Below are 8582 nucleotides of genomic sequence, written 5' to 3' on the forward strand. Positions count from 1 at the left end.
TTAACACTACGCCTATGGGCGGATCTGTGTATTTATTTTCAATTGGCCAGGGTCGAACGAAAAAGCGGGACAGATGCTCAATTTGCGTGAGGCGGGACAAAGGGTAAAATTGCTGTACAGTACAACGTAAAGCGGGACAGGTGGTCACCCTAAATATAGCCTATTGCCCATACTACTGTATATGATTTACTGCTTGTTTTTGTTGAAAAATTCGCAAGACAAACACCTTGAAAAATAATGGCATATCGCATCGCAATCGCAATATTGGCAAGAAAAATCGCAATTAGATTATTTTCCATAATCGTTCAGCCCTAGTGTGTAGTAGAAATGTGGCTGTCTTGGTGTGTGTGTGTGTGTGTGTGTGTGTGTGTGTGTGTGTGTGTGTGTGTGTGTAGTAGAAATGTGGCTGTCTTGGTGTGTGGGTGTGTGTGTGTGTGTGTGTGTGTGTGTGTGTGTGTGTGTGTGTGTAGTAGAAATGTGGCTGTCTTGGTGTGTGTGTGTGTGTAGTAGAAATGTGGCTGTCTTGGTGTGTGTGTGTGTGTGTGTGTAGTAGAAATGTGGGTGTCTTGGTGTGTGTGTGTGTGTGTGTGTAGTAGAAATGTGGGTGTCTTGGTGTGTGTGTGTGTGTGTGTAGTAGAAACGTGGGTGTCTTGGTGTGTGTGTGTGTGTGTGTGTGTGTAGTAGAAATGTGGCTGTCTTGGTGTGTGTGTGTGTGTGTAGTAGAAATGTGGGTGTCTTGGTGTGTGTGTGTGTGTGTGTGTGTGTGTGTGTAGTAGAAATGTGGGTGTCTTGGTGTGTCTGATTGGCTGCAGCTGACCCCTGACCTCTGACCCTGACCCCTGCCGTAGTGCCTGACCCCCAGCACGGCTACAGCGACAGCTCCGAGATGGTGAAGGTCATCGTGCAGACCGTCCAGAACCAGGACAAGGTGCTCCAAGACCTCTACTGCCACCTCAGGTACACACACACACACACACACACACACACACACACACACACACACACACACACACACCTCTACTGCCACCTCAGGTACACACACACACACACACACACACCTCTACTGCCACCTCAGGTACACACACACACACACACACACACACACACCTCTACTGCCACCTCAGGTACACACACACACACACACACACACACACACCTCTACTGCCACCTCAGGTACACACACACACACACACACACACACACACCTCTACTGCCACCTCAGGTACACACACACACACACACACACACCTCTCCTACCACCTCAGGTACACACACACACACGCACACACACACCTCTACTGCCACCTCAGGTACACACACACACGCACACATGCACACATATATGTACACACACACCTCTTCATGAAATTCCCCTTGGGGATCAATAAAGTATCCATCCATCCATCTACTGCCACCTCAGGTGTGCGCGCGTATGGTAATACTGTGTCTGTAGTGAGATCTGTCTGTGGTAATACTGTGTCTGTAGTGAGATCTGTCTGTGGTAATACTCTGTCTGTAGTGAGATCTGTCTGTCTGTAGTGATATCTGTCTGTCTGTAGTGAGATCTGTCTGTAGTGAGATCTGTGTGTCTGTAGTGAGATCTGTCTGTGTGTAGTGAGATCTGTCTGTCTGTAGTGAGATCTGTCTGTAGTGAGATCTGTCTGTAGTGAGATCTGTCTGTGGTAATGTTCTGTGTCTGTAGTGAGATCTGTCTGTAGTGAGATCTGTCTGTGGTAATGTTCTGTGTCTGTAGTGAGATCTGTCTGTAGTGAGATCTGTCTGTGGTAATGTTCTGTGTCTGTAGTGAGATCTGTCTGTGGTAATGTTCTGTGTCTGTAGTGAGATCTGTCTGTAGTGAGATCTGTCGGTGGTAATGTTCTGTGTCTGTAGTGAGATCTGTCTGTGGTGAGATCTGTCTGTAGTGAGATCTGTCTGTGGTGAGATCTGTCTGTGGTAATATTCTGTGTCTGTGTCCTCCACAGGAGCAGGACTGGAGCTGGACGAGATACGAGTCTCTGGTGCCCAAGCAGCACGTCTAGAGCCCCCGGCTGCTGCAGGAGCGCGTGTCGGTTCTGATCCGTTTCCTGCGTCTCCGTCCCGCTCTGCGTTGGGCACTTGGGCCCGTGAGGCTGCTGCTTGGGCCCGTTAGAGCCGGACCACGGGCCTCTTGTAACGGCACCTCTGAAACACACGTATAAGTACATATACACACACATCTATACATATGCATATTTATTACCAGTGACGCTCTGGTCTGTCTAAGTGTTCAGCTGCGGGCAGGTGGGTGGAATGTTGGGTGGCGTGAATTCTGAGTAATTGTGTCACAGGGGTTAAGCTCTCTGATTGGACGGTGGATGTAAAAGCTCTTCTCTGATTGGACAGTGGATGTGCACTTGAAGTGTGTTTGTTCTGGACGCAGCTAACGGCAGACGTCTGTATGTGGTGAAGAGCGTAGCTGCACCGGAGGAAGCTGATTGGGTGGAGGAATGGTTTTACTGCAACACAAGAAGCTGATTGGGTAGAGGAATGGTTTTACTGCAACACAAGAAGCTGATTGGGTGGAGGAATGGTTTTACTGCAACACAAGAAGCTGATTGGGTAGAGGAATGGTTTTACTGCCTGGACATTTGAAGAAAGTGTGTTATTACCGTACGTTGAACAACTGAATCTTGTCTGACTATCTTCTCCTGTATTCATTACGTGACTTTGTGAAATAAAAAACTCCTACACCTGTACTTTTCTTCAGATGATAAAAGTTTGAACAGACAGACATTTCACACAGTCTCTATCTCACACACACACACACACACACACACACACACACACACACAGGGAGAGTTTCTCTCTCTCACACACACATACACACAAACACTCTACAGTTCATGCTGTACCCACAGAGTCCACTAGGGGGCAGGGATTCCCAAACTGATACATGTACCACCAATGATACGTGAGCTGCTTGTAGGAGGTACACGAGATGAAAAGGGCAATGGCGGAAGGGTGTTAAATAAAGAATTTTGAGTTTTAATGATATGGAAACATGATATCAAAGGAAATTATTTGTAAACTCAATAGTAGACTAAGTTTTCATTTAAAAAGGCGGTTTATTAAACATGATGAATTGAATGTGTTCCTTTTTAACATATCAGATGGTGGGGGTTCGTGAATCGTGAGCTGAGTCAGGACGTAGAAGGTGGTGGGAAAAGTTTGGGTGCCGCTGTTCACAAGTCTTCAGACCGAGTAATACCCGCTCCTATAGAGATCACTAAGACATGTGACCAAAGTCATCAAAACACAAAGAATTATGGGTAGGTTTGGCTCGCCTGATGCCAGCCCATGTAAACTAGTGTTCTGGGTCTATGATCTGGCATGATAATAATGAAAACTAAGCGTGAAAAAATTGTGAAAAACAGAACATAATCTCGCGCTTCCTTAGTGCTGCTATCCAAGCCATTCCTTGCCTTTTTGTCACCTCTGAAACATGACGTATACTATTATTTTTCCACGCTGGAAAACTATAAAAGATAAGCTTCATGTTACTCTATTGAATTTTATAACACAGCAGGTAAACAGCATTTCGACAACTGCACTTCGTTGTTCCCGCACGTCAGTAAAACAACTTAATTTTGGGCCACCTATTCCCAAAATGCGTTGCGTTTTACGTCACGTTCTCAATCTCTATTCAGTATGACCTGCCATTCAATTCATCATAACTTTATATAATAACTTTATATAATTCATCATAACTCACCTACATATTTACATTAGTATAGTTTAACTATTATTAATCATAACTCACCTACTTATTTAAATTAGTATAGTTTAACTATTATTAATCATAACTCACCTACATATTTACATTAGTATAGTTTAACTATAATTCATCATCACTCACCTACATAGTTATGGTAACAGTGGTTTATTTAAACACATATCAATTTATTTCATCTGTCATGCTCATTTTAATGAGTAAGAATGAAAGTTATACTGTATTTGATGCACATAAAATTCTGCGATGTCTCTAGCGAGTCACGTGAGGCAAGCTGCAGCAGGATCGTGTCCGGGGCCATCTGCGTCTGACTTTCGCTCCTCCCAGTAAGACCCTCAAGCTCACATAGACCTCTGAAGTTCACCTACAAAAAAGCTGCCATCTTTGAGATTCGGTATCTGGCGATTTTTCCCATGGGATTTTGAATTATCACACCTGTTAAACTCTCGTGGGGACGATATGGTCTTAAATAAAGACGTTTTCCGGAACACACTTTTGTCCTCTGCCTTCTTGTGCTTACTTTGATCTCCGGTACGTGAAGTCGGCACACTTTCATTTTTGCTACCCCAGAGCTAACTGGCTAACTATCTTAAAGGGATATTCCGCCATTTTTGGAAATACGCTCATTTTCCACCTCCCCTCGAGCAAAACAATCAATATTTACCTTGTTCCCGTTCATCCAGCCATTCTGTGAGTCTGACGATACAACTTTTAGCTTCAGCCTAGCATAGATCATTGAATCGGATTAGACCATTAGCTTCTCGCCTGCTAGCTTCATGTTTAAAAGTGGCTAAGATTTCTGGTAATTTTCCCATTTAAAACATGTCTCCTCTCAAGTTAGAAAGTGCAATAAGACCAACTGAAAATGAAACCTGGCGTTTTTCTAGGCTGATTTGACATGGAACTACACTCTCATCTGGCGTAATAATCAAGGCAACTTGCAAACTACTGGCACTACTACTGCTTGTTGTCTATGGGGACTATTTTCAGATGCTGCGTACGATATCACTGCGCCTATGGTACGTTTGCAAGTTGCCTTGATTATTACGCCAGATGAGAGTGTAGTTCCATGTCAAATCAGCCTAGAAAAACACCAGGTTTCATTTTCAGTTGGTCTTATTGCACTTTCTAACTTGAGAGGAGACACGTTTTAAATGGGAAAATTACCAGAAATCTTAGTCACTTTTAAACATGAAGCTAGCAGGCGAGAAGCGAGAAGCTAATGGTCTAATCCGATTCTGCTCTGGGTTGTGTGATTCACCTCACTGTGTGTTCACTGTGTGCTGTGTGTTCACTAATTCGGTTAAATTGGGTTAAATGCAGAGAACTGAATTTCCCTCACGGGATCAAAAAAGTATATATTCTATTCTATTCTATTCTATTCGATTCAATGATCTATGCTAGGCTGAAGCTAAAAGTTGTATCGCCAGACTCACAGAATGGCTGGATGAATGGGAACAAGGTAAATATTGATTGTTTTGCTCGAGGGGAGGTGGAAAATGAGCGTATTTCCAAAAATGGCGGAATATCCCTTTAATGGCAAGTTGCATTTCAAGTTAGCTCTGGGGTAGCGAAAATCGAAGTCTGCCGCCTTCGCGTACCGGAGATCACAGATGCCTCTCGAGGCAGAGGACAAAAGTGTGCTCAGGAAAACAACTGAATTTCCGATTTTGTCATCCCCGCGAGAGTAAGGCTCTAGCCCCGCATTCCATCTCGAACGAGCCTATTAAGGCCTAACTCCACCCCCTCATTATTAAGGCCTAGCCCCACCCCCTCAGTATTAAAGGGTCACTGCACCCTACACCCTAAAATAGGTTTTTTGAGCTGTTGATTGATTGAAAATACTCATAAGTGGTGAACTGTACTATATACCCTTCACCATAACTAGAGATTGGCATGGTGGTTTTTCCAGTTGGCCTATTAGCCTGTTTGATGCTCATTGAGCTCAATGCAGGTAAGGGGCAGCGTGTGTGTGTGTGTGTGTGTGTGTGTGTGTGTGTGTGTGTGTGTGTGTGTGTGTGTGTGTGTGTGTGTGTGTGTGTGTTGTGTATATCTAGATATACAGTATACTAGCTATAGACATATATAGATATAAGCTATAGATATATATCCGCTATAGACATATCTAGATATATAAGTTATAGATATCTACAGACATACCTACAGTAGTTAAACAGTATATCAGCTATATGCTCAGTTTTTGTTTCCGTAGCCTGTGTACTACGCTTGTTTGTGCAAACCAAGGCAGAGGGAAGTGGAAGGAGAAGAGGAAATCAGCAGCGCCACCACCAGGGATAAGGTGGGAATGCAGGGCTTTAAAGGGATAATCCGGAGTGAAATGCACTTTAGATCAATTTTTCGGACTATTGGGAGTACATACGTTGAGTTGACACCAAAATCATGTCATTCGGATGTATTTTGAGAAAGTTCGAGTTCACCGTTTTTAGCCAAAACTCGTTAGCCTGTAAGTGACCGGGGCAGGTCCTTTCGCCACTACAAAACGCTATTTTTATACCTCTTCTACTGTTCCAAACAACACTACACTTACGTGGTAGTGAGTAGAGGGTCCCTAAAGCCAAACCGAAGTATCCCCACGTCTTTATGTGGTCGGATAGAGAGTCCAGAATGAATTTAATCGAGTCAGTACCTTTCCGGAAATGTTAGTAATGTGTTGTTGAAGCGTTGCGCAGCTGCCGCAGTGACATTTCCGGAAGGTACTGACTCGATTAAATTCATTCTGGACTCTCTATCCGACCACATAAAGACGTGGGGATACTTCGGTTTGGCTTTAGGGACCCTCTACTCACTACCACGTAAGTGTAGTGTTGTTTGGAACAGTAGAAGAGGTATAAAAATAGCGTTTTGTAGTGGCGAAAGGACCTGCCCCGGTCACTTACAGGCTAACGAGTTTTGGCTAAAAACGGTGAACTCGAACTTTCTCAAAATACATCCGAATGACATGATTTTGGTGTCAACTCAACGTATGTACTCCAGTGGCGGTTGCTGCTCATTGGAATAGGGGAAGCTCTGCTAAAAATGGTCAACTATTAAATTAATATTATTGCTGCTATATTGTTATTTGAGGGGGAAATATATCCTAACAGTAGCCTATAGACGAATCCGGCGCTGGATTCGTCAGATATGTAGGGTTCTGAGACATTGCAGCTGGCTTGGTTAGATTAGAACTAAGCTTACATTTTACCAGTTCACTTTGTGGGGGTTAAATATGCTATTTGGTAGTCTACTAGAGTTATAGTACGTGACTATTCTACATTCATATGTCTTGCTGTTTTATTTGGAATCTCCCATGGTGGGGAATGCTATCAAATAGCTTATAAAATTCAAGTAAACATTAGCAATTTAGCCAAGCAACACAGTTATTATAGCGAGCTATGTGGCTAGCCTACAACTTAGCCTAAATACACAACTGAAACAAATGCAAATCACGAACTCTGTAACTCCACATTACGGTTTTATTGATAGGATATGTTGTGTACAACATGCAATAGAATTATTAAAATTTGAGCCTTGCCTCTCGAGTTCACCTGCCAACCCTGTAAGGTTCCGTAACTTTCACGCATCCCTGAACTTGAAACCAGAGCCCGTCTCTGTTGAAACTTCCTGTGCAATCGCGAAATATGCTTGTCAATCAAAAAAAAATACGGTTCCTCCAATCATCATACAGAAGCTCGGCATCCGAGCCATCCCACTGTCCCATTCACCCCCAGAGAGGCCGGGCTTCCCTGGATATGACGATTTTGCGGCGTTTATCCAATATTAATCTAGCTTTTCCTGCACTAAGACCAGCCCACTCCGTAGTGCCATCGAAGTCCAGTGAGGCCGAGCCTCTATGGGGATTTTAATGGATCGTGTCGTCACACCAATGCATTAGACGTGCGAAATCACGATAGATGACAGGCAAAACCTTGTTGCAAAACGAAACTATAACGATATACCCATGAAGTTGAACACGTTTTTAGCATGTTCTAGTTGGAATATTAGGCTTGCTAATGTAGCTCATAATAGGCATTATTTCATGCAATTTTCCGTGATATTTTAGAGGAGGCTGAGCCTCCCCTGCACTCAATGAGCAATCGCCTCTGATGTACTCCCAATAGTCCGAAAAATTGATCTAAAGTGCATTTCACTCCGGATTATCCCTTTAACATCATGTAGTATGAAGTCAAGATATATGAGAGTGTTTTGGCTTGATTTAGTTCAGTGTTATTTCTCTGTATTGAAATTAATTTATGTTGAACTCAACTGAAATAGAATAGAACCAAGTTTACAGCTGAAGCCTGAGATGTCTACAGTAGGTGTAATGTCATCTCCACCTGCCCTGCAGCTGAGAAAACATTTTTTTCTGGGTATTGCCGCCCTCTAGAGGAGGCCTGTTGATGGAGCAGAATCATCACCTGAAGAGGTCTGTTCAAACAAACACGGACTCAGTAGTTATTCCCGCTGCTGTCTGTGTGAAGAGCATTGTGGTAACGGAGGACATTGTACTGGTTCAGGATAAAGTTCAGTTAATAATATCTACAAGTCTTCATCAGTATAAAATCATTCATTTTCCGGAGTTCATTCCTTTATCATGATGTGGTTCATTTGGCTTCAGGTGGACATGAAAACTGGACTCTATGGTCCAAATACACACTTCTTTGGTGAAAGGGAAAGGCCTACCTTAAATACTTTTCTGTGTCAAAACTGCATTTTTTAAAGAATTTGCTGGCTACTGCAGTTTTCTGTCCCATAGCTGCAGTTTTTTTTATATATGGCATGAAATAAATATATCGATTCTTCTAACTGTACTGCA

This window comes from Sardina pilchardus, chromosome 18, assembly GCF_963854185.1.
Source record: "Sardina pilchardus chromosome 18, fSarPil1.1, whole genome shotgun sequence".
Taxonomy (NCBI): Eukaryota; Metazoa; Chordata; class Actinopteri; order Clupeiformes; family Clupeidae; genus Sardina; species Sardina pilchardus.